The 21,778-nt window shown below is 49.5% G+C and overlaps 1 protein-coding gene and 1 long non-coding RNA gene across 2 annotated transcripts in view; both read left to right on the top strand.

Moving 5' to 3' along the window:
* LOC145344407 (uncharacterized) overlaps positions 1-21,778 on the top strand; it is a 1,015,876-nt gene that overhangs the window by 201,193 nt on the left and 792,905 nt on the right. The window lies entirely within an intron of this gene.
* Positions 20,661-21,778, top strand: part of ugt8 (UDP glycosyltransferase 8) — a 97,985-nt gene continuing 96,867 nt past the window's right edge. The window contains exon 1 of the mRNA XM_080191518.1: positions 20,661-20,760. The gene's annotated coding sequence lies outside the window, so the exon portion shown is untranslated. The remainder of the gene's footprint in view (positions 20,761-21,778) is intronic.

Here is a 21,778-nt window from a genome sequence, read left to right as displayed (position 1 = left end):
AGCTGCCCGGCACATGATGGGTTAAAAGACATTAAGCAGGCACTGACTTTTAATGCAGACAGCTACTTGAAATTTAAACATGCAGGACAGACAGTTATTTAAAATTAAACACACAGGGTACAAAAACTGCAGGAAGCCAGGCACCTTAAAGATAAAGACAGTCGTAGCCACGAATGAAAATGGGAATACGTAAATGCAGGAAAACCAATTACTGTTTGAATAGACCGAGACTAAGTCATTGATAAAGAGGAAATGCATCCATTCATGGAATAATGTGATATTAAAATGCTCATGTTGGTATCTGTCTATAAGGATGTGTTGATGATCGTTCACCTACTTGATTACAACGATGTGTTAATGATGTCTGGTCCATCTATTGTGTAAAAGGTATAAAGATGGACAGCTCCTATTGTATCATTGAGAGAAGGTAGCTGCCCAGTACTGCAGAGTGCCAGTGCCTTTTCCCCACGAAGCATCGTTAAATAAAACAGTATTGTTGCACCCCCAGTCTGACTCCAAGGTGGTAATTTCCCACAACAGCCTGCTAAAATGTTCTAGTGAAGCCCAATGCCAGCTGGAGGAACAGCACCTCATCCTCTAGTTAAGTACTTCAAAGCTTTCTGGACTGAACAGCAAGATCAGCAATATCACACTACAAACCCTCTCTTCCACTTTGATTTTTTTCTCTCAAGTACCAGTTTGTATCTTCTTTAATCAGATCAAAATACTGCAGATGATGAAATAAAAACAGAAAATATATCTTCTTTATATGTTTTTGCCTATAACAAAGCTAGCCTTTATTCTGCTATTAACACCTACTCTGGACCTATACTTTATTTCTTTATTGCCATTCCCTTTGTCTTTTGTTCCATAACATATTTGGTATTTAATCTCCACCAACCTCTAACCTATCCATGATCTTCCCTGGCCCTTTTCTATTCAAATCAATTTAAATATTATTAAAAGGCTTAATGCTGTATCGTCCAGCCTTGTGGAATGTTCTCCCCCAGCAGTGTGACATCACGCTGGTGCAATTCTCTACCAGTTGAGATGACCATGCTGTGGGGTGCGGAAGTGCCTGGAGCTCCGAGGGTTTGAGGGCTAAGGCTGGGCAGTGCCAGGGGGCACTGAAGCAGGAAATGCAGTGGGCACACTGATGTGGTGGTTAGCAAACACATTTGTTCTCCATATATCTTATTTGCAACAAAGCAGCCAATTCAATTTTACTCTTGGATACCCACTAACCAATGGACAAAATAGGTTGTCATGGAGTGGCGGGAGTGGGTGGGGGTCCACATATGCTCTATTGGGTGGTGAGAGTGCCCCCCCAACCTCTGTGGTGAGGAGAGGTCACCCCAAAGCTTGTGGTGAAGTGTCCACCATGGCCCTGAGGAATTGGGAGGAGGCTATGACTTTAGCAGATGAGGGTATCCTTTAGAAAGACATTCTCTGTTCCTTTTTTTTTGTACCTCATTCATAACTTGTGACACTAGCTGCTCTTTCTCAAAGGAATGAGACTTGATCAGCTTATCTGTAGGTTTGTATAGTTGGAGAAGGTCTGATTCAATAATTGTGTGGCCAGTAGCAAAACTATCCTTTGCTTGGGTACATTCGATGTTGCTTGTATGCTGAATTCAGTGCACTCCCAATGTTTCATTCAGGACTGTATCGAATGGACGAACAGAAAAATGAACATTATGCCCAAGTGGAATTAATGGTGGAATTTTGTCTTTATGTTTGCAGTTGTTCGGCACATCAATGTGAGCTTGCTGTTCAGTAGGGCTCATACCTTCTTCAGAGTGACAGTCTGGGTGTGTGTGTGCAGGGTGTGCAAGGCTGTGTCTGGGTGTTTAGACAGTTACTCTGGAGTTAGAAGTGTGTTTTTCCTTTTAAGAGCAACAATCAGGATAAAACTGATAGAACCATCTGAAGTTAGCAATTTAAGTTGTTTCTGAAAGATGGTCCCCAGCCCAGCACAATTGTCCGGATAAAGTTAGCAATTGCGGGCAACTGCCAGGTAAACCTTTATGTGGGAATTCCCTGAAGGGATTCCCCAGTGCATTGATAGGGTATTCCCTAAATGCAACGCTGGCGAACCAGGACATTATGGGCCTAGATCTTGACAGTTAGAAAATATCAGTAGTCATGGCAACATCTGGAATAGAACTGAATGGCGCCTCAGAATCTGTGACTATATCATGTTTTACTGGGTCAGGTTGTTGTTCTGCTGTCTATACATCTATAAAGTGTGTTAGGTCAGTAGCCAGACAATCAGTCAGCAGTTTCAGAACTTACCCTTCAGCCTTGATATTGGAGTTTGGGGAGCCAGCTTTGTGCTCTGCACTTCTTTCACTCGGCATTGTTGGAGCTCCTGTTTTCCCTTTGTGAAAATCAGTGCCTGCATCAGGTTGTCCTCCATTGTTGGTGTCCTTACAGTTGCGACACCCAACTTTGAAATGACCCTGCATCCTGTATGCATGACACTCTGTGTGTATGAAGGGACAATTTTCAAGCCGATGGATTTTATTTAGCATCACATGGGAGCGCTGGATAATAACAGTGACTGCCCTTCTTTCATTTGAGACCTGATGTTTATTCAGTGCGCTGACACTTCCATTGTTCACAAACTGGACTGAGCAGGCTGTCTGACTCCACAATCTATCATCCCAAATCAAAAATCAGTTCTGCCTTCACAGCTGTCATCTCATTAATTGAACTGCCCTGGAGGCAGTGGCGTAGTGGTATTGTCACTGGACTAGTAATCCAGCAGACCCAGGTTCGAATCCCAGGTGGTGAAATTTGATTCAATAACAATCTGGAATTAAGTGAAACCATTGTTGTAAAAAGCCATCTAGTTCACTGATGTACTTTAGGAAAGGAAATCTGGTCTGGCCTACATGTGACTCCGGGTCCACAGCAGTGTGGTTAACTCAGAACTGCTCCTGAAATAGCCTAGTAAGCCATTCAGTTCAAGGGCAATTAGGGATGGGTAATAAATGTTGGTCCAGTCGGCAACACCAACATCTCCTGAATGAATAAAAAAAAATGGTGGAACGGTCTCCATTATCAAATCCAGTTTCTAACATTATAGAGGGTAACATGGTGGCACAGTGGTTAGCTCTGCTGCCTCACAGTGCCAGGAATCAATTCTGGCCTTGGGTGACTGTGTGGAATTTGTACATTCTCCCTGTGTCTGTGTGGGTTTCCTCCGGGTGCTCCAGTTTCTACCCACAGTCCAAAGATATACAAGTTAGGTGGATTGGCCATGCTAAATTGCTCTTTAGTGTCCCAAGATCTGTAGGTTATGTAGACAATGTGGTTGACTCTCAACTGCCCTCTGGCAACTAGGAATGGGCAATAAGTGCTGGCCAGCCAGCAATGCTCATGTCCCACAAATGAATAAAGAAAATGGTGGATTAACCATGGTAAATATGCAGGGTCTTGGGATAAGGGGGAGGGCAGAGCCTGGGTGTGATGCTCTTTCGGAGACTCAGTGCAGCCTCAATGGGCCAAATGGTCTCTTTCTACACTGTAGGGATTCAAAGGATAATATTAGCTATTCGTTGGACTGTAGGAAGTCAGGTGAACCCTCATTAAGGACAATCCTCCAAAGGCCAATATATGAATTGAATGCATTAATAGGTTGTTGTGCCCTCATTAACACCCTATCTTTGTAGAATACCACCTGCACTGCTGCCAACGAAATATAAGAGTGTACTAACCTATTCTTTTACAGGCTTCTGTGCAACCTCTGAGGCAGTCCTATACCTGTTGAATCTGTGATACCAGTTTTTCTAATCTGTTACTTGGTTGGATTGTAGACAAAGCAGTTGGATAGAGGGAAGGCTTTATTCAATGCTACCTGTTACTATAGTTTACTCCCTTGACACTCTATTGGCACTATTCTTTTTGATTCCTTGCTGCAGTCATTCCTTTGCTGCTGTATACATGATGGTTTTTCCATTCCTGATGTGGAGATGCTGGCATTGGACTGGGGTAAACACAGTAAGAAGTCTCACAACACCAGGTCAAAATCCAACAGATTTATTTGGTAGTGCAAGCCACTAACTTTTGGAGCACTGCCCCTTCATCAGGTGAGTGGGAGTGGGAGTTCTACAGCTCCCACTCACATGATGAAGGGGCAGTGCTCCAAAAGTTAGTGGCTTGTGCTACCAAATAAACCTGTTGGACTTTAACCTGGTGTTGTGAGACTTCTTACTTTATATCCCAGCCATTGTCTGTTTCATTGAGGATCTTTGCCATTGAGTTAGTTAACCGTTTCAACCATAATATCAGAAACAGGCCCAGAGTCTACAGGAAACAAGGTATCCTGAAACTTCCAACTCTTTACAACTGTTTACTATTTACAGATAAGCATAATATTCCTTCTGGTGGTATTTCTCTCTGAGATCTACAGACACATGATCTGTCATAATTGATAATGTATATAAGCTGTTAGCATTACAGCTATAAACCCTTTACAGTGCACAGAGGGGCTGGCTCTCAGTGGCCACCACCTCTTCTTGATGTAGATGGTTAGCACGGCTGCCTCACAGCGCCAGTTTGATTCCTGGCTTGAGTCACTGTCTGTGCGGAGTCTGCACATTCTCCCCATGTCTATGTAGGTTTCCTCCGGGAGCTCTGGTTTCCTCCCACAGCCCGAATGAGGTGCTGGTTAGGTGCATTGGCCATGTTAAATTCTCCTTCGGTGTACCCGAACTAGCGCCAGATTGTGGCAACTCAGGGATGTGAACAGTAACGTCATTGCAATGTTAATGTAAGCCTTCTTTTGACTAATAAATAAATTTTAACTTTATGTCCAGCCCTTCAATCAGTCATTGAGGGTGAGCTTGCTGTTTATTAGATATTGTCCAATGGTTGGCAGAGAGAAACTGTGAGCTTAATCTCACAAAAAAAGTCAAAAGTTATCAATCAATACCTGGAAGAGAAATCGATAGGTAGATATTTCAGATACTGACATCAGCCAGATGACACAAAATGGCCTTTGCTGTTCCCATATATTCTTATATTCTTGCCTTGTAAACTTTCACACTGTTTTATCTGAATATTCCTAATATGTAAGATATATTTTCTGGGAGTGTAAGTTTATATGGTCTACATCTAATTACTTGACATATGCTAATTGAAGAATCAAGAGGCCCGACAAAATGTCATAGATCAAGTAAAATCTAGATGTTCAGAAGATGGATTGAGTACAAACACCAGAAAGAAAAAACAATGGAAGTTAGATGGGTGACATTAGAAAGGACTAAAGTGAAAATTGAAATGGAGTGTCACACCTGAACAAGTATGTAAGTTTTCCTATTTAGAAGAAAAGATGACAGAAGATGGTAGATGTGATGAAGAAGTAATAAGGATAGAGATAGTCAGAAATAATTTTGTGAATATGAAAGATGTGTTAATGACAAAAAAACTCAAGCTTGTAACCTGTAAAAAAACATATAAGATGCCATATTCTCTCCACTTTCCTGTGTCCCTCAGAAATAGAGTCATAGAGCCAAAGAGGTTTACAGCATGGAAAGAGGCCCTACGGCCCAACTTGTCCATACCACTGTTTTTTTAATCACTAAGCTAGCCCCAGTTGTCAAAATTTAGCCCATATCCCTCTATACCCATCCTACCCATGTAAAGCTTTTGAATGACAACATTGTATCCACCTCTGGCAGCTTGTTTCAGACACTCACCACCCTCTGTGAAAAAATTGCCCCTCTGGACCCTTTTGTGTCTCTCTCTTTTCACCTTAGACCTATGTCCCCTAGTTTTAGACTCCCCTACCTTTGGGAAAAAAATGTTGACTAGCTGACCTATGCCTCTCATGATTTTATAGACCTCTAAAAGATCACCCCTAAGTCTCCTATGCTCCAAGGAAAATAATCTGGACAATAAATGAAGATCTGTGGAAGAAAATAGAAGCTTTTGAAATGGATGCTAAGACTTCTGCTAAAAATTCCGTAAGCTGACCATAAAACAAATGAAGATACAGTTAAAATAGAATGAACTTTAAAAAATGACATCCTGAAAAGAAAATGTCAGTACTTAAGTAATTTGGTCAGAGCTGAAAAACTACAGTGATCTCATCTAGTGGGCAAAATGGAGGCAGCAGAAAGAGGGGTTGACCTAGACCTTGTTGGATAATGGATGTCACAGTTATTTGCAGATGAGCAACAGTGAATATGTGAGGCTGGCCAGGATAAATGAGCATGACAGACTATGATAGTAACTCTTTTGACAGGAATGGCTGCAATCAACAACAGTGGCACTGAAGTACTGGGAATGGTGGTGTGGTGTCAATATCACTGGACTATTGCTTTGAAGACTTTAGTTCAAATCCTACCATAGCAGCAGAGAATTTTGTTACATTTTTAAAAGTATTGCGGGTTGCTTTAAAACTGATCACATGATTTGATGGTAATGTCATTCAGGCTGCTGTTTTACTTTCAGTTTGTACTCTGTGCAGGGAACATCTCTTGCAAATAAAATTTGTTGTGTGTTAGTTTGAATCTAAGATCAAAATTCTCCAGTCATTCACGCCAGCAGGATTTTCCAGTCCCGCCAGCAGTGCAGCCCTGCTTGTAGGTCTCACGTCAGTATGGGGTGATATACGCCTTATATACCCCAGCAATGGAAAATCCCATTGACAATGATGGGGCCAGGGGATCCTGCCATTAGCAAACAGCACACTGTTTTCCACCACTGGGAAGCATGTGGCTGGGAGGGTGGAGAATCTCACCTGACGGGCAGGATTTTATGGCCTCGCTTGTCCTGAAATATTAAAATCCCACTCGAGGTGAACAGACCTTCCCATTGTCTGCCCTTTGCCCGCTCCAATTCCTGTGGGGGATGGGACAGTAAAATTCTAGCCAATGTGTACTTTTCTTTTTGTGTGAAACCCACAACCCTTAACATAGTGAGGGCATTACAAATTTAAATTCAATTAATTAATCATTCTGGAATAAAAGTCTAAATATCATGAAACTATTGGATTGTCATAAAATAACTATCTGGTTTACTAATGTCCTTCGGTTGCCCTTACTTGGATCGGTCTGCATGTGACTCCAGACCCACAGCAATACGTTTGGCTCTGAACTGTCCTCTGAAATAACCTAGCAAGCCATTGTTTTGTATCAAACTGCTTCAGAGTAGTTAAATTACCTAAACCATGCGGACTGCAATAATTCAAGAAAGTGACTCATCACAACCTTCTCATGGTTAATTAGAAATGGGCAGTAATTGATGGCCTTGTCAGCAATACTATTATTTAAAGGATGACAAAATAGGAAAGTCTGCAGCCAAATTTACCTACCTGGATAAGGGTTAATGAACGGTTCATCTCCATCGTCACTGTCTGAGCTGGTCTTGTGATGTCACATAACTTGGACTACATGACATCATGGTTGCTATGAAATGTCCTGAGCTGCTTATCTTTCTAAAGTAGATTTCAATGGAGCCAAATGAGCTGGTGTCATTTGGTAAGCTGAACAATATCCCCCTGTGCTTCACAGTGAAGTCTTTATAAATCATTCATTCAAAATGTCATGGAGCTTAACTGTCCTCTCTGCTAGCTTCACCTCCCATTTCTCCCTTGCCTTACAGATATACATTGTTTCGAATTTGAACGTCATCCCCCACCATGATTCAATAACCCCATGGATCTCTGAGGAGTTATTTTGTACTGAAGAATTAGAAAATAGGGAACCAGAAATGTGGGCACAATTTATTCAGCAACTAGCTGATAAAATCAAAATAAAATTTTAAAGGAAGGCAAAAGCAACGTACAGTGACTCTGGCAACCTGGGACGGAATTCTCTGGTCTTGCACGCTCCGCAGCCGTTGGCAACGAGAATGGAAAATTTGGCGCTCAGCCAAATCTCCGTTCACAGCAGCGGGAGCGGAGAATCACAGCCGGGGGCAAGGTCGGAGGCTTGCAGCATTGACGTCTAACAAAAGATCATTATAAACATTGGGTTGAATTTTATGCTTCCCTGCCAATGCGTTTGAGATGGTGGGGCTCATAATATCCAATGGATGGCCTGTTTGCCTAACCCTGACCTGTCTGAAATTTTCCAGAGGGTAGGCAAGTGTCAGGTGGCCTCCCCACCCTTGGGCCCATTATGGAGTACTGTGTGCAGTTTTGGGCGCCGCACCTGCGCAAGGATATTTTGGCCCTGGAGGGAGTGCAGAGGAGGTTTACTAGGCTGATACCGGAGTTGAGGGGATTGAGCTATGAGGAGAGGCTGAATAAACTAGGCTTGTACTCGTTAGAGTTTAGAAGAATGAGGGGAGATCTCATTGAGACGTATAAGATGATGAATGGGTTGGATAGGATAGAGGTGGAGAGACTCTTCCCGCTCAAAAAAGACAGTAGGACTAGGGGGCACAGCCTCAAGATAAAGGGGAGGCGGTTTAGAACGGAGTTGAGGAGGAACTTCTTCACTCAAAGGGTGGTGAATCTCTGGAATTCTCTGCCCGTTGAAGTGGTGGAGGCTGCCTCGCTAAATATTTTTAAGAAGCGGGTTGATGGGTTCTTGATAAGAGAGGGGATTAAGGGTTATGGGGAGAGGGCGGGAAAGTGGAACTGAGCCACAACAGATCAGCCATGATCTTATTGAATGGCGGGGCAGGCTCGAAGGGCTGGATGGCCTACTCCTGCTCCTATTTCTTATGTTCTTATGTTCTTATGATCAGGCCCACTGAAGGCAGCACCCCATCTGCTCACGGCTACCCTTCTCTCTGCCACCCCATCCCGTCCACTCTGGTCACTGAGACACCAGGCAAAATTTTATGACCTCACCACGCCCGTTTTGTGGTGGGAGAAGTCATAAAATCGGGCATGACGTGACTACTAGAAATGGTATCCATTTTAGTGCCTGTTCCCATTTTACCAAGAAAAAGTATCAACGTGATTGGAACCCCGCCAAAAACAGGCGAAACATCAATTTGTATTTTTACACTCATCACAAAATAACTAGTGAACTTCACTCCCAATCTTCCCAGCTCACCTGCCTTAATGATCTCATTTGCCGCAGCCAGATCGGACAGGAAACACCTCAAGTATAAAAGTTGCAGTCAAGCGCTTGAGCAGAGAGAGTGCAAGAGGAGGTAAGTCTCTGCTTTCAAACTACTCTGTGCTGCTCAGGGGAGTTGTTTTGTGGTGGCCATGTTGTGTTTCAGGTTGGGGGGGCCTGTGAGTGTGTGGAGGGTGGGGATCTGCTGTTGTTTGCGGGGTACGACTTTGGCCTCTCAGCGCGGATCTGGGTCTGAGCACTGACCTGGGGTTTTTGTGTTGACTCTGGGTCCCGGTGCAGGCAGCAGCAAGCGCTGTTGCAGGTGAGGGATGGACTGGAAACTCTCTGAAGTGGCCATGCTGCAGCCTCAGGAATTGTCAAGCAGCAGTGGCCACCACTGCATGCGTTCTGGGTGTGTGTGTGTGTGTGAGTCGGGGGGGGGGGGGGTGTGGAGAGGGAGCTGTGTTGCCATTCTGAGGGGCTGTGGGGGGGAATGGGGAGTGTGTGTTGCTGGGGGTCTGTCGGGGGTTATAGGGAGTGTCTGGTACTTGAGGCGTGTGAGGGGGGTGGTAAGGGGAGTGCGAGTTGTTGTGGGGTGTATAAGGAGTGTGTGTTGCTGGGGACTGTTGGGGATATGGGGAGCGTGTGTTGTTGTGGGCCTGTGGTGGGGTATAGGAAGTTTGTGGTGCTTGGAGTCTGTGGGGGAGGTGGGTGGTATGGGGAGTGCGTGTTGCTGGGCATCTGTCAGGGATTATAGGAAGTGTCTGGTACTTGGAGTCTGTGGAGCGGTATGGGGAGTGAGAGTTGTTGTGGGGGTATAGGGAATGTGTGTTGCTGCGGGTCTATGGTGGGGTAAAGGGAGTTTGTGGTGCTTGGAGACTGTGGAGGGGTGATATGGGGAGGGTGTGTTGCTGGGGGCTGTTGAGCGTTATGGGGAGCCTTGCAGTTGGTCCAGTGTGTCCTTCAGCCGCTCCTGCAATCTCTGACTCAGTTGCTGTATCTCCAGCAGCTGAGGGAGAAGTGATCTCAGAGGCCCAGCATGTAGCCTGGGGCCAGCTGAGTCCTTGCCTCTGGCAGGGCCCCAGTGTGCCATAGGCCGTGGACATTCCCTCCTCCGCTTGCTGTACATCAGCAGATGTGTCATGTGCACCCAAGAGTGATCCAGATGCCTAGCCACTAATCTGACCCACTGATGTGAGAGTCTCTGGGATGGTGAATTGCGAGGTGAGGTGGAAGCTGACACAAAAGTGGTGCCAGTCTCGGAGGTCCCTTCATTGGCTTCCTCTGAGGAGTCTTTCGAGCTGTCACCAATTGTCTGCATCTCCTCCTCTCCCACCAGCTCCAGTGTCCACTCCTCAAGGGGGGTGAGGACCCGAATCTCGGGCACACCTGTCTCCTTTCACTCCCAGCGATTATGGGCATTCTTCTCCTATGGGGACAAAAGGAACCATGCAAAATCTAATAATCGAATTGTGCAGGATTTCAGGGGATGGCCCTCAGAGCGCAAGGATTGTGATACCCTTAAGGGGGAGGAGGGAGGTGCTTGGGGGTTCAGGGGCTGAAAGCATGCAGGGTGCTGGGGGTGGGGGGACCTGGGGATCATTTAGGAGGTTCAACACTCACTCTTGCTGCCCGGATGAGGTCATTCAGTTTCTTGTGGCACTGCTTCCTGGTTCTCCTGGCCAGTGCCCTGGCACTAACACATGTTGCCACCACCTCCTAAACTGCATTTCCATCCCTTCCCCTGGGATGGCATCTTACTGGGAGTAAGAGAGTATTCTGCCTTGCCTCCACTGTTCCCAGCAACCTGGCCAGATCAACAGGAGCTGTCTCTCTGGAGGCCATTTCCTCCTGCGCTGCCTGCCCAGGGGCAGGCAATGGTTGGGGGGGGGGGTAGTGTAGCCTGTATCCGGCCCAATGGTGTTCTGTCAGGAAAGCTGCTTTTATTTTAGCTTTTCCTGCGCATGTGTAGTTTGCGGCTCCGATCTGGGCTGCTGGTTGGGGCGAAGTCGGCCCCACCCACTGCCCCTACTGGCTACAAATGGTCTAGCCCACTTTTTCAAAGACTGAATGCATAAGATTCGCATAAATCCCCCCTCCCCCACCCAGAAAAAACTCAGAAACTCTCCTGTTTTCATGGTAGCTGGATGGACACTTAGAGAAATTCTTGTAAAATTCCGTTCCCCAACTCCTGATTTAACTGGGTTCCTTAGTGTGCCTGTCTAAATGGCTACAGGCCTCTGGGACAAGGCTGCATCCTGAGATAAGGGTGGAAGTTGTATCCTAAATCAATTAATGCTGCTCCGAGTAAATTGCTGTGGGGTAGTAATGGGGTTTGTGGCAGTGTCCGCCCACCCCAACCTCTCAACCTTTTAGTCAACCAGCAGGGACCAAGCTGCCAGATAAAATTCAGACTATTAATTCTGCTTTTCTCTCTGCAGATGTAGTCTGACCTGGAGAGCATTTGCAGCATTTTCTGTTTTCACAGTTACGTTGCCTTTTCCAAGATCAACACAGAGTGATTTGCTTCTACTTAAGATGAATCAAATATTTTTCTGAATGTAATTCCTGAAATACTATAAATAGTGGAACTGCGTATGGCTTTGGAAATTAGTAAGAGTTCACTGCCAGGATTGTCCTCATTGAAGAGCTCCGTTGCTAGTCTGCCAATGTTTGTGTAGTCAGAGGGGACAGACAGGCTGACAGAACTGGGTCTTTTGACATCTAAGGAACCATTGAGCATGTCAGGAAGTGCAGTGGTACCAGGCCAGCCCAGGGTGGGAGTGATGCCAGGTTGCAAACTGCCTTCAGGCCTTCTCTCTGCCTCAGCTGTGAAACCTTAGTGGCCTCCACTTACGCTACTTGGGAGAGTACAGAACAAATCATTTGAATCTTAAGCAAATTTTGTGAAGGATCAGAAAAGCTGCATACCATAAAGCTTTCAGTGAATGTGTAATTCTTTTAACTCATGAGCTATGTGATATTTTTGACTGATTGTATAACCGTGCAGATTGTGTGCATTGACCATGCTAAATTCTCCCTTAGTGTACCTGAACTGGCACCGAAGTGTGGTGACTAGAGGATTTTCACAGTAACTTCATTGCAGTGTTAATGTCAACTGACTTGTGACGCTAACAATTAAACTTAACTTAAACTAAAAATTGAATGAAAATATAGTTTCCCATTTGCGCAATCTTTTAATTCTGGGCAGTCAGTTTCTTCTGTATCACGTAACAGTATGGTGGCACAGTGCTTAGCTCCAGGGACCCGAGTTTGATTCCCAGCTTGGGTCAATGTCTGTGTGGAGTTTGCACATTCTCCTTATGTCTGCGTGGGTTTTCTCAAGGTGCTCTGGTTTCCTCCCACAGTACAAAGACACGTGGGTTAGGTTGATTGGTCATGCTAATTTATCCCTTAATGTCATGAAGATTAACAGGGTACATATGTGGAGTTATGGGGATAGGGCCTGGGCGGGATTGCTGTTGGTATAGGATCGATGGGCCAAATGGCCTCCTTATCTAATGTAGGGTTTCTATGATTTCTATGATAATAGGGCCATGAACAAAATGATTACTATTCAAGGTTGAGGATATCAGAATATGATCACCATGGGGGGAATTCTCCCATCCCACCCATCACGGAAATTGTAACAGGCAGGGAGTGGACCACACAAAGGTCCATTGACCTCGTGCAGGATTCTCCGGTTTTGGGGCGAGCACGGCTGGAGAATCCCATCACTCCAAACTCACAGATCAAGACTTGTGATGCCAATTGTCCTGATCGTAAATACATTTAAACCAAATACAGATGCAGCTCTTCCACTGGAGTCAGAAATTGATAAATAATTAAATTCATACTATCTTATGGATTTGTTATTAAGCATTTAGTGAGTGGGCTTTTAGATTACCTGCTATTGTCATATCACTACAATTTCTGAAGTATAAAGTGAATTGACAAGGGCACATAATTCACTCAGCTTCTTCATTAATATGTACCACCTGAATTCAACGATATAAAAGTTGAGGAGGTTTTCTCAAAATTACAAATGAGATAAGCTGAATAGCTTTACCTAAGAATAATTTAATATTGAGGACTATGCCTTTTCAGAGATGTCTTTGATGAGGGGTGGAAGGTTGGGGGAGGAGTTGTGGGTTGGAGAGAAAGACGAGTGCAGCTGTCAGGGGCATAAGGCTGCAGTCACAGGGTGGGTGGTGGTCAGGGTTGCTGTGGGTGGTCATGAAGTCTGCTGTCTGTGTTGTTTAGTGCTGTGAAAGTCTGTTGTCTGTCGCATGGGAGTTTGGGGCAGGGGCAGCTGTGGGACACATGGGGTGGGGTGAAATGAGAGGCAAGACACCGGCCTAATGAGCTAGGTGGACGAGGCCCTGAAAGAGAAAGCAACATGGTGCCACCTCCGTTGTACGAGTGGGGGTACCTCAATCTCTGGAGTAACTGTCCAGGAGGCTTAAGTGTTGAGGCATGACAGCAATGAAATCTCTGAATGATGCAGCCTGAATAAGAAGGGTGACTATTAGCTCTGCCTGTCCATGAAACATAATGCAATTGTGACCTCTTATTTTCCTGAGACTTATGTTCGTCACTCTTATTGGTCAAGGGTTAACTCTTAGCAATGTTAGCTCTCAAGAGTTTCGAAGGGGTGGGATTTTCTAGTCACACTCACCCCAAAAACGAGAAAATCCTTCCCGAGGTCAATGGACCTTTGTACGGTCCACCTTCCCTCCCCCTATGATTCCCGTGGTGGAAGAGATGGCCAAATTCTGGCCAAGGAATATGATGAATACTCAGGGTTCAATGCTTGGCTGCACAGGATCAAGAAGAACTAGGCTTGCTTCTCTGCTGGAACTCCAACACCTGCCAGTTAGGATCCATTAGTCCCCAATTTCAAATAATTTCCCCACTTGGGAAGGTTTCACAATTCTTAATACTTCCTTCAACAAACTTTTTTTCTGCAAAAATGTATTTGATTCATATAGAATCTGATAGACACATGACAAAACATTTTCAATTATAACAAAGTACAATAAAATTTACATCTTCTATAGAGATCTAATGTAGTCTGAGGTGCTTCAGTTCAGTAATGAGAACATAACATATATTTCAATATTACAGAGAGCAACACCCTTTACAAACTGTATACATTGGTCATGTTGCACTCTGTAGTGCTTCATAGAGTTAGAATTAAACTCATAGTTCAAGGGGTTTTACCCAGTTACCAGCCCCTTGGTGTACATTAGCAAAAGGCCTTACACAGTGGCCTCTTCCCATTGCTCCTTGGTGATGGCTGTCCCAAGCTTGAGTGCATCCCTCAGCACATAGTCCTGGCCTTTGGAATGTGCCAGTCTGCTTTCTTTCACAAACAGCTTATAGGAGGTGGAGTCTTGATCCTCAACATGGCGAGGAAAGACTTGCAGAACGATAAGTGTTGTAAATTTTATTTGCTCTTCACACATTAATTGACAAATAACAATCAAGGGTTCTGCAGAAGTCTGCAGTCCAGCTAAAGTGGAAGCTTGTCCTTCATAGAAATTCCCAAAACAACCATCTTTGTTATGTGAAAAACATCATTCCAAAGATTCCTTCAGTATTTGCATTTTGTTTTGTAATATGCTAATTTCTTAAAAGAAAATGACAGCTCAAAGATATGCATGGGTGGTGTGATCAAATATCACATGGTATAAGGCACTTACTAGTTTCTGACCTGAATAAATCTAAAATGCTCTGAGATAAAGGTAAAATAAATGACAGGATTAAAAACTGGGAGCATAAAGGCTTCATCGTATTACATAGAAATAAATGAAATGGATAGACAAGCATATGAAATAAAATCAGAATATTTATTGAGCTTTTGAATTATTTCAGAAAATGACCAGCCAGTAGAAGCATCAATATAATTAATTGCTAATATGGGCCAAGGCATGCTACTCCGAGAACTAACAATGGGCTTTTGACTTGTGAAGAATTATGCTTTATACCAGTGAACCTTTCATCATAACAGTGGCCACTTGTTCAATTCCTTTGCCTTTCAGTACCAAAAATTTAATTAGTCATCACCATGCAATTTTTTTTCTTTTTCAGTCCTATATTCTGAAAAAAATGTATCTAAAATTATTGTGATGTCCCCAGCTATCTTTGGAAACATTCAAGTAAATTTTAGGACTTACCTTATTGTTTAACAAACAGGCTAATAACTATTAGCATACAAATATTTCAATCTTCTTACAGTCCAAGGTGGCACAGTGTTTCGCACCGCTGTCTCACAGTGTCAGGGACTCGGATTCAATTTCTGACTTGGGTTGCCGTCTGTGCAGCGTCTGCACATTCTGTGTGGGTTTCCATCGGGTGGTCTGGTTTTCTCCCACAGACTGAAAGATGTGCTGGTTAGGTGAATTGGCCATGCTAAATTCTCCCTCAGTGTACCCAGTGTGGCAACTAGGGAATTTTCACAGTACTTTATTGCAATGTTAATATAAGCCTACTTGTGACACTAATAAATGAACTTAAATCTTCTACATTTAATATTCTGCATACGGACAGGAATTTGTTATACGAGATTTCTTGTTTACTCAATGCTCGTACAAATTTCCAGGTTACGTACTGTTAAACAGGACTCCATATTTGACTTTGAATTCCCAGACTACCAAAAAAAGGATTGTGGGATCCAACATGATGGAGCCTCTGCTGACAGCTTCCATTGTAGTTGATATGGCTGCCAATACTTAGGTGAAGAACTCTTCAATGGATTGGTCTATGAGAGTCCTGACAGCCAAGAATGATGGTGGTCACTGTCTCAGTTCTTCCCCCCACCCATAAGGTAGCAAAGGCTTTAAATGGCTTTTATCATTCCAATAGCAAGGCTGTTGCTAACTTGGTTTGAATAAAGTTGACTGTATGACTGCTGCCAGGCCATTAGGCACAGATATGCATCTACTGTCTGTGGTTGCACACAGCAGTACAATGATGGATTGATAAAGGTATCAGGGTGGTGACAAAGAGCATGCAAGGCATGTGTATGCAATCAATGGCACTCTGAAACATCTGCCTTGCTGATAAAGCGTAGTGCAAAGCTTTATTCTCTTTCACACTGTCCATAAAGCAGATGTAAATGTTCTCTTGTGGAAAATGGAGATGTCACTGATCACTTGTTATGCCCCAGCATAAACTTTGAGATCCATGGTATTTATGACAGCTATAGATAGTGTTGTTCATGGCCTGGTTCAAGGTTTAAGTTGTGTCTGTAGCAGGTGTCATTTTCCAGTTACAAGCACTTGAGACATTGCTCCCGAATATGGTTGAATGTTTTCTGAAAAGCCAGTGCGCAAATTGACTTTTGCACAGTGCCCTCCTTCTCCATCAACTGGCTTTCCGATATCTACCTTGCTTCAATCTGTCATGCTCTAAGCTCAAAAACTGTGCTAAGGGACCAGCCATGACTGCTGCCAAACCGTGTGAAGCGGCCAGTGAAACGTTACTACGGTTTGACAAACTGAACTTTTCAAAGTGATTAAATTCATCAAAGAAACACCCAGCAGCCTAAAATGACATACCATTAACTAATCTGGAAGTAAATTGTTTAATGAAACATCAATTATAATTTCGAATGAAAAAAGAAGTCTGGTTCCAACAATTGCCTTATATAATTGTAGGTGAATGCAGCCTCTCTGAACTTAATTGCTCAACATTACAAAATGCACTTCAGCATCAAGGAAAGTTAATTTTTGATTATTATTTTTTGGAAAAGCAGTGGACTACAGAGCACATCTGTATTAGTTTTGTAATTAGATGCAGCAGGGATACCTTGTTTGAAATTTTCCAGTTTAATTCTCCTTATACTTAAAACAATGCAATAAAGTTCTCACTTTCACTTGTTCAGGCTATTTTTAATGGAGTTGCAAAATACCACTAAACCCATTATATCCATTCTACTAAAGACAATAAAGTCTCAACTTCTTCCTCTAGCAAAAGTTTGTTGAGTAAAGATTGATACATAGGCTGGAATTTTATCAGCACGCCCAGCCTGAAATCGGGCCAGGTGAGGCTTGCAGAGTGGAATTCTCCAGTAGTCTTGGGCGGAATTTTACAAGCATCGCCCGAGTGACGTTGCAAAATACCGGCCATAGTGTATACCTCCTTCAGTCCATTTTTTCCTCCATTTTAATTAATCTTCAGCCCTTTCACATGCATGCCTCTCCCTCCTCCCCTCCATTTGACTTCTCCCTCTTCCTTCTCTATTCCCCTTCTCCTCACCCTCCCTCCTCACCACACCATACCTCCCTCTATTCCTCCTCATTGGTCTGCTTACTATTCCCTCACATTCGCTATCCTTCCTTCTCATCATCCTTCCTACCCTTCTTATCCCTCTCTTAATTCCTCTTTTACTAAGCTCTGCCTCTTCTAATCTTCTCTACGTTCTTAACCATCCCTCCCTGACTCATCCGCCTTCCTTCCCTTATCCTGCTTCTTCCTGATTGTCCCTCTCTTCTTTTCATCCCCATTCTTTTTACTAGCCATCCCTACCTCCCTTCGTTCTTCTTTCCCCTACTGTCTCCCCACCCTCAATCCTGTCCCTCATACGCCATTCTGAATTCAATCCATTCCTCCTCCGTTTTATTCACTCCTACTCAAACCTCTCCCTCTCCAACCCTTATTCCCAAACTCTCTCCTCCACTTCATCCCCTCCCTACTCTCCTCCTCACTTCCCATCCCACTCCTTCCCATCCCATTCCTTCCCATCCCATTCCTTCCCCTTCTTTCCAGGCATTCTGTACCCCTTCTCACCTGTCACCTTTTTTTTCCCGCAGCCCCTGCCCCCCTTTTCCACCACCCCCTGCCCCCCTTTTCCACCACCCCCTGCCCCCCTTTTCCACCACCCCATGTTCCCCTCTTTGATGCTACTCAATGTCCCTCTTTCCTGCCAAACCCGCTTTCCCACCACTACCCCGTCCTCATCTTTCCAGCCACCCCTCCTCTTTTCTGCCACCCTGCCTCCCTCTCTCCCGCCACCCCCACCTCCCACTTTCCCGCCACCCCCACCTCCCACTTTCCCGCCACCCCCACCTCCCACTTTCCCACCACCTCCTGCTTCCTTCTATTCTGCCACCTCCCCCGCCTCCCTCTTGCCCGCCACCACCCCCGCCTCCCTCTTGCCCGCCACCACCCCCGCCTCCCTCTTGCCCGCCACCACCCCCGCCTCCCTCTTGCCCGCCACCACCCCCGCCTCCCTCTTGCCCGCCACCACCCCCGCCTCCCTCTTGCCCGCCACCACCCCCGCCTGCCTCTTGCCCGCCACCACCCTCGCCTGCCTCTTTCCTGCCGCCCCCAGCCCCTTTTTCCCGCTACCCCCTTTTCTGCAACATCTCTGCTCCTGTGTTTCCTGCTGTTCCTTTGCCCCCAAATGATTTCCGCAACTTCTCTGACCCTTCCCTATCCCCCTCTCTCCCAACCCTCCACTCCACCCAATTCTCCTCCCCTTCCCGCCCCCCCCCCCGTTCTCCCGCCCCCCCCCCCCGTTCTCCCGCCCCCCCCCCCCCGTTCTCCCGCCCCCCCCCCCCGTTCTCCCGCCCCCCCCCCCGTTCTCCCGCCCCCCCCCCCGTTCTCCCGCCCCCCCCCCCGTTCTCCCGCCCCCCCCCCCGTTCTCCCGCCCCCCCCCCCCGTTCTCCCGCCCCCCCCGCCCCCCCTGTTCTCCCGCCCCCCCCCCGCCCCCCCTGTTCTCCCGCCCCCCCCCCCCGCCCCCCCTGTTCTCCCGCCCCCCCCCCCGCCCCCCCTGTTCTCCCGCCCCCCCCCCCCGCCCCCCCTGTTCTCCCGCCCCCCCCCCGTTCCCCCGCCCCCCCTGTTCTCCCGCCCCCCCCCCGTTCCCCCGCCCCCCCCGCCCCCCCCTTGTTCTCCCGCCCCCCCCCCTTGTTCTCCCGCCCCCCCCCCCTTGTTCTCCCGCCCCCCCCCCTTGTTCTCCCGCCCCCCCCCACCCGTTCTCCCCCCCCCACCCGTTCTCCCCCCCCCACCCGTTCTCCCCCCCCCACCCGTTCTCCCCCCCCCCTTGTTCTCCCGCCCCCCACCGTTCTCCCGCCCCCCCCCCTGTTCTCCCCCCCTGTTCTCCCGCCCCCCCCCTGTTCTCCCGCCCCCCCGCCCCCCCCTGTTCTCCCGCCCCCCCCGCCCCCCCCCTGTTCTCCCGCCCCCCCCGCCCCCCCCCTGTTCTCCCGCCCCCCCCGCGTTCTCCCGCCCCCCCCGCGTTCTCCCGCCCCCCCCGCCCCCCCCCCCTGTTCTCCCGCCCCCCCCCCTGTTCTCCCGCCCCCCCCGCCCCCCCCCCTGTTCTCCCGCCCCCCCGCCCCCCCCCCTGTTCTCCCGCCCCCCCCGCCCCCCCCCCCTGTTCTCCCGCCCCCCCCGCCCCCCCCCCCTGTTCTCCCGCCCCCCCCGCCCCCCCCCCCTGTTCTCCCGCCCCCCCCCCCTGTTCTCCCGCCCCCCCCGCCCCCCCCCCCTGTTCTCCCGCCCCCCCGCCCCCCCCCTGTTCTCCCGCCCCCCCGCCCCCCCCCCCTGTTCTCCCGCCCCCCCCCGCCCCCCCCTGTTCTCCCGCCCCCCCCCGCCCCCCCCCCGCCCCCCCCCCGCCCCCCCCCCCGCCCCCCCCTGTTCTCCCGCCCCCCCCCGCCCCCCCCCGCCCCCCCGCCCCCCCCTGTTCTCCCGCCCCCCCCCGCCCCCCCCCGCCCCCCCCTGTTCTCCCGCCCCCCCCCGCCCCCCCCTGTTCTCCCGCCCCCCCCCCGCCCCCCCCTGTTCTCCCGCCCCCCCCCCGCCCCCCCCTGTTCTCCCGCCCCCCCCGCCCCCCCCCTGTTCTCCCGCCCCCCCCCGCCCCCCCCCTGTTCTCCCGCCCCCCCCCGCCCCCCCCCTGTTCTCCCGCCCCCCCCCGCCCCCCCCCTGTTCTCCCGCCCCCCCCTGTTCTCCCGCCCCCCCCGCCCCCCCCTGTTCTCCCGCCCCCCCCCGCCCCCCCCTGTTCTCCCGCCCCCCCCCCGCCCCCCCCTGTTCTCCCGCCCCCCCCGCCCCCCCCGCCCCCCCTGTTCTCCGCCCCCCCGCCCCCCCGCCCGTTCTCCGCCCCCCCGCCCCCCCGCCCGTTCTCCGCCCCCCCGCCCCCCCCCCGTTCCCCGCCCCCCCCCGTTCCCCCCCCGTTCCCCGCCCCTCCGCCCCCCCCGTTCTCCGCCCCGCCCCCCCCGTTCTCCGCCCCGCCCCCCCCGTTCTCCGCCCGCCCCCCCCGTTCTCCGCCCGCCCCGCCCCGCCCCGCCCCCCCCGTTCTCCGCCCGCCCCGCCCCCCCCGTTCTCCGCCCGCCCCGCCCCCCCCCGTTCTCCGCCCGCCCCGCCCCCCCCCGTTCTCCGCCGGCCCCGCCCCCCCCCGTTCTCCGCCCGCCCCGCCCCCCCCGTTCTCCGCCCGCCCCGCCCCCCCGTTCTCCGCCCGCCCCGCCCCCCCGTTCTCCGCCCGCCCCGCCCCCCCGTTCTCCGCCCGCCCCGCCCCCCCGCGCGCCCCCCGCCCCGCCCCCCCCGCGCGCCCCCCCGCGCTCCGCCCCCCCGTCCCGCCCCCCCGCGCTCCGCCCCCCCGTCCCGAATCAATCCTCTCGCGGCCGAGATCTGGATCGGCCCCGCCCCTTCGGCCTGTGACGTCATCAAGGGGCGGGCCCCAGTGGAGCGAGCGGGAGCGCGCGGTAGGCCGGGAGGGACCCCGAGTTCAAACCACCGACAGCCGGTAAGAGAGGCTCGTGCGGGACAGTGTGTGCCCGGGAGCAAGCGGCGGCAGTGGGGGGGGATGGGAGCCTGGCACCGTTACACTGGGTTTTACACGGCCGAGCTGAGCCAAGTTTGTGTGAAAAGTGTTTCTGGTAGTTATCACCTGTTGCCCCTAACGGTTCGGCTGGGTCTATGGGGGTTCCGGGTCGGGGCTCTGGGCTTCCTGGACTCCGGCTCACTGTGAGTCGCAGCGTCCCGGGGATGATCCCGGAATCACTGGGGGGAGGCAGGCGGCGGCTCCGAGCTCTCCTCCGGTATCACTTTGTAAAAGTTGCGGAGCAACAGGTGTGAGTTTCTATAAGGGGGCGGTGCGCGGTACCTAGCCCAGTGAGGGAGGGGAATTCAGCCCAGGGAGAGGATGGGAGAGGGGTGATGGGGATGGAGGGAAGAGGGAAGGTACAGGAGGGGATTGGGAAGACAGAAGGGCAGAGGGGAGACAATACAGGACTTGGAGGGAAAAGTGGCTGGATGGAAGGGTGAGGAAGAGAATGTGGGGAGGAAGGAAGAGTGTGAGAGGAATAAAGGGTTGGGAGAATGAAGGGAGGTGATGAATGTATGTGGGGACATAGGAGTGGTAAGGGAAGGAGAGCCAGTGATGGGGTTTTCGCAAAGGGAGGAGGAATGAGGAGAGGAGTGTGTAGGGCACAAGGATGAATGAATGTGGGGATGTAGGAGTGGTAGGGGAAGGAGAGGCAGTGAGGGGGGGTTTAGTAGAGGGGAGGAGGAATGAGAGAGGGTATGTAGGGCACGAGAGGTGAGGGATGATGGGGGTGAATGGATGGGCAGAATGTGGGTGGGAGGGATGGAGAGGAACAGAATGAGAAAGGGAAGGAGGTGGGTGAACGGAGGAGGCAAATGAGGAGTGGTGTTGTGGCAAATGGGTGGTGTAGAGAGGAACTTCCCAGCCATTTCCAGGTGAAGAGACCCTGTTTTGCTGCAACAGTCTGTGTTGCAGGCACCTTTTGAACATCCAATTT

The sequence above is a fragment of the Carcharhinus amblyrhynchos genome, chromosome 1, assembly GCF_965287045.1.
Source record: "Carcharhinus amblyrhynchos chromosome 1, sCarAmb.v2.hapA, whole genome shotgun sequence".
NCBI classification, from domain to species: domain Eukaryota; kingdom Metazoa; phylum Chordata; class Chondrichthyes; order Carcharhiniformes; family Carcharhinidae; genus Carcharhinus; species Carcharhinus amblyrhynchos.
This window is presented reverse-complemented; position numbering and strand designations above follow the sequence as displayed.